At 40.1% G+C, this 5,037-nt stretch overlaps 1 long non-coding RNA gene across 1 annotated transcript; it reads right to left on the bottom strand.

Moving 5' to 3' along the window:
• Positions 1–941: 941 nt before the first annotated feature.
• LOC129771715 (uncharacterized) lies at positions 942–1,642 on the bottom strand. Its single transcript, XR_008742462.1, has 3 exons — positions 1,498–1,642; positions 1,322–1,434; positions 942–1,254 (listed from the first exon to the last, which is right to left on the bottom strand). It is a non-coding gene; the product is annotated as an uncharacterized LOC129771715 (long non-coding RNA).
• Positions 1,643–5,037: the final 3,395 nt, after the last annotated feature.

Genomic DNA, 5,037 nt, shown 5'->3' with positions numbered 1-5,037 from the left:
AAAAATTATAATGAAAAGAGTGCGGATCGAGACGACCGTGCTGTGTAAAAATGGTAGATAATTTTTGTAACTGTGTTACAAAAAGGAGGAGGATGTGTTGGTGCGTTACTATCTCCGGGCTCGCAGCGACATAGTGTCACAGAGCGCAGTGAGTGATTCTTCGGTTTTAGGAGGCACACAGAGGGCGATTACACATTATCCGGTTTCTGCCGGACCGGTTTCAAAAAGCGCCGCTGGATTTGGACGGAAAACCGGACAACAATGTGAAAGAGACCTCGTGCTACACAAAACCGTACATCTCTCACAAATACATACATGCATTTATTTATAAGTGGATTTGACAGGTAAACATTGCTTCAAATAATCCGGTTACTTGCAGCTGACTGCAGACGGAAAATCTTAAACCCATAGCTGCTGCGGCAACCACGAGCGTTCTCATATGTTTGTTCCTTGGAAAGTACATAAGGCCGATTGTTGGAGTGTAGCACACATGAGCATGATCAAAGTGAGACCAGGCCTCACGGACATTACGCACATCCTGCATCATAACGGCGTTCTTAACGTACCTATCGTGAATACTTCCGCCCCACTTCAGAATACGTTTACAAAAACTAACTCTAGTCCAGTTGCGGTTTACTCATTCATACGCATAATTATTTTGTTTCCAAGCATACACGAATAGCATGATTTATTTCACACGCTCTGTTGCCACATATTTTTTCAACAGTCTCAGAAACACGGTTAGATAAAAGTGCAATTTGATGAACCAATAATAATAACATTCCGTAATAAGCTAGAGGCACTATTTATTTATATGTATAATGTGTTCACTTCCTGTGATTATTTTGGAATTTACTTACAAGAGAATGTATGCACATCTATTCATTTTAGAGTGTTTTTTATTTCATTATTACAGAAAAAAAATTTACGATTAAAATAACATAATTCGTTCAAACACTATTCCATTGCTGCTTCCGCTGATCCTCGTCCAAGAACGCGCTCAACATATGCCGCAATTCCTCGAGCACGTAATCCTGGGGCAATGGCAGCTTCTCGAGCCCAATTCGCATCACAGCTATAAATACGCGGATCCTGAGCAAAGAATGACCGAATCATATAAGCTGGAATTTCGTTCTGACAGAACCGATGCTTTGGCGTCGGGCATGGGAACATTTTGACCACAGAGCACATATAGGACAGTTTGGGCTTGAGTGCCTCGGTTTCGTCGTCGATCGTGTCCCGGGTCAGGTCAAACTGGAATACCCAAAGAATATTAGACGAGAGAATTATTTTTAGTGTGTTCAAATTAACAAAAACTTACCTTCTCATTCAGCTCGATTAAGTCGCTCAAAATCCGCCCCTCGATGAACCAGTTGGAGATTTGTTTGACCTCCCCGATCTCGTTCAGTAATAATTTCAAATAAGGAATGTTGCCTGTGAACAAAAAATAGAGGTTAATTAAATAACTCGATCTGCTTGTCGAAAAACACCACTCACCGTTAATAACACAGTCCGTGGCAATATGCTCAATGAGGACATCGTGCACCTGTGACCATTGCTTCTCTTTGAGCAGAAATTTGCATCACAGAATTAGTTCCACAGCACTGGTAGTTGTTGAAGAAGTGAAATAAAAATTTCAGCATCCACATCACTAGCAAATTATCAACTGGTTTCAAAATCAACAAACAAACGTCAATAGTGCACACATACTATTACATGAGACGAAAAATTGCCTGAATTGCACTAATACTAACAGCATGACAAAAAACTGTCAATTCATGTTAATGGCATAGAGCTTCGTGCGCCGCTTTTGGGAAATGATAGTTATAATGGATTTTCAGATGCAATAAACTCATATACAAAATAAAAATTATGAATGAAAATTATTATTTTCTGATGAAATATGTTCGTTTTGTAATAAAGTAACACGTTCTTTGGCAAGTAGGGAAAAATCCCTGAACAAGAATTGTGTTTAACAATGATTTTATATTATAATGATGAGTTTTAGTGAAAATATCAAGAAAATTATACAAAAATGGTTAAGTAAAAGTCAGTACTTCGTGTTTGAAGTAATAAAATAACATGAAGTGAAAATTTTCATTAAAAAATTGAGTAACTTAAAACTGTTTTGAGGTCTAATAATCTTTTTTTTTTTTTTTATTAAATCGTTTATTTTTACAGGCTCAGTTACATAAGTTTAAAGGAGCCAAACTCCTGACTGTATTGTTACAAGTATATATAAACATTTTTCCTTAATTCTAATGTTAATGGTGTAGAAAACCGATTACTCGCGGTCTACTCGAGTTTAGAAGGGTGACATATTTTCTTCAGGAAAAGGAAGGGATAAAAGGATATGTTGACAATGTTCACTCTCACATTCACACTCACATTCATTACACTCAATTCTTAAGCCTATCTTATATCTAAAATGTTTTTACAGTTCACCTTATTCTATTGTTAATAAGAAGGGATTTGATTTCTCGCGAAGAAAAAGGAAAAGGAGAATATAAGGATATAAGGATAATCAGACACGAAGATCGATAACTTTTAGGAAGACATATATTTGGGACATGTAATCAAGGTCTAAACCAGCCAACACATCTCTCACCGGCACATTGGGCTGCCTTCCTCTAGCCCGAAGAGAGTTTTCTAAATTCGATCTGGCAACAAGATACTCCTCGCACGACCAAACAACGTGTTCGACGTCGTGGTAACCTTGGCCGCAGGCACAGATATTGCTGTCGGCAAGATCAAAACGAAAGAGTAGCGCGTTTAACGAACAGTGATTGGACATGAGTCGGGAGAAGGTGCGAATAAAGTCCCGACTCAAGTCCAGACTTTTGAACCATGGTTTGAGGCTAACCTTAGGGATAATTGAGTGGAGCCACCGGCCCAATTCATCTTCGTTCCATTTGCGTTGCCAGTTAACGATGGTATTTTTACGAACTAAAGAATAAAATTCATTGAAGGCGATTTGACGCTGATAAATTTCGCCTTCAATTGCACCTACCTTTGCTAATGAGTCAGCCCTCTCATTACCCGGAATTGAGCAATGTGAAGGGACCCAGACAAAGGTAATGACATAACAGCGTCTGGATAAAGCACTCAAAATTTCTCGTATTCTCTCAAGGAAGTACGGCGAGTGCTTTTCCGGCCTCACTGAACGGATAGCTTCAACAGAGCTAAGACTATCTGTTACAATGTAATAGTGTTCAACAGGTCGTGAGGCGACGCTGTCCAGCGCCCAGTGTATTGCTGCCAATTCAGCAATATACACTGAGCAAGGATTCTGAAGACTGTGTGAGGTGCTAAAAAAATTGTTGAACACTCCAAATCCTGTGGACTCATTCATAGAGGACCCATCAGTAAAGTACATATTATCACAATTGACACGCCCATACTTTGCTTCGAAAATCGTAGGAACGATCCCCGATCGATGATAATCTGGAATTCCATGGATATCCTGCTTCATGGACAGATCAAATGTACAGAGGAATTGATGTAGTCAGGAAAACAAACACGGTTGGGAATATACGAAGAAGGATCAACCTGCATGGAGACGAATTCATGATATGAGCTCATGAATCCAGAATGAAAATTTAGCTCGATCAGCTGCTCAAAATTTCCGATCACCAATGGGTTCATGACCTTACACCGGATGAGGAACCGAAGAGATAATAAATTGAAGCGATCTTTTAGTGGGAGTAGGCCTGCCAAAACCTCGAGACTCATGGTATGCGTTGAGGGCATACATCCCAACGCAATACGGAGACAAAGATACTGAATTCGCTCGAGTTTAATGAGGTGTGTTTTGGCAGCTGATTGAAAACAGAAACTGCCATACTCCATCACTGAGAGAATAGTTGTTCGATACAACATTATAAGATCTTCGGGATGGGCTCCCCACCAGGTGCCGGTAATTGTACGGAGAAAGTTTATTCTTTGTTGACATTTTTTACTCAGATACCTAATATGGGCCCCCCAAGTACATTTGGAGTCGAACCATACCCCAAGATACTTGAATGACATAGCATGAGTGATCGGTTTACCCAAAAGTTGAAGCTTTGGTTTTGCTGGTCTATGCTTCCTAGAAAAAACCACCATCTCTGTTTTCTCCGTGGAGAATTCGATCCCTAGCCCAATGGCCCAGGTTGAAAAATTGTTCAAAGTATCTTGTAAGGGTCCTTGCAGGTCGGATTCGTTTGATCCTACGACAGACACCACTCCATCATCTGCAAGTTGTCTTAGGCTGCAATTTTGTGTAAGGCAATTGTCGATGTCGCTTACATAGATGTTGTACAAAAGGGGGCTTAAACATGAGCCCTGGGGGAGGCCCATGTAAGAGAACCGACTTACTGCCGAATCTCCGTGAGAAAAGTTCAAATGTTTCTCACAAAGCAAGTTATATAACATATTATTCAATAGAGGCGGCAGACCCCGAAAGTGTAATTTGTCTGACAAAACCTCTATTGAAACAGAATCAAAGGCCCCCTTTATGTCCAAGAATACTGAAGCCATTTGTTTTTTTCCGGCGTAAGCCATTTGAATTTCTGAAGAAAGCAACGCAAGACAATCATTCGTCCCCTTGCCCTTGCGGAACCCATATTGTGTATCTGAGAGTAAGCCATTCGTTTCAACCCAACGATCAAGGCGAAACAAGATCATTTTCTCCAACAATTTCCGTATACAAGACAGCATTGCTATTGGGCGGTACGAATTGAAGTCGGACGCGGGCTTTCCGGGTTTTTTAATAGCTATAACTCGTACTTGTCTCCAATCATCTGGAACAATATTATGCTCCATAAACCGATTGAATAAATTCAACAAGCGATGTTTCGCCACATCAGGGAGGTTTTTCAGCAAGTTGAACTTAATTCTATCCGATCCCGGCGCAGAATTGTTACATGAAAGGAGAGCAAGAGAGAATTCTACCATCGAAAACTCGGAATCAAGATCGCACCTATCTTGTGAAATATCTCGAACAATTTTTTGTACAGGAACGGAATCGGGACAAACCTTCCGTACAAAATTTAAAAT

This window comes from Toxorhynchites rutilus, chromosome 2 (assembly GCF_029784135.1).
Source record: "Toxorhynchites rutilus septentrionalis strain SRP chromosome 2, ASM2978413v1, whole genome shotgun sequence".
In the NCBI taxonomy this organism is placed as follows: Eukaryota; Metazoa; Arthropoda; class Insecta; order Diptera; family Culicidae; genus Toxorhynchites; species Toxorhynchites rutilus.
Note: the sequence above shows the minus strand (reverse complement) of the source record. Positions and strands in the feature narration are given on the sequence as shown.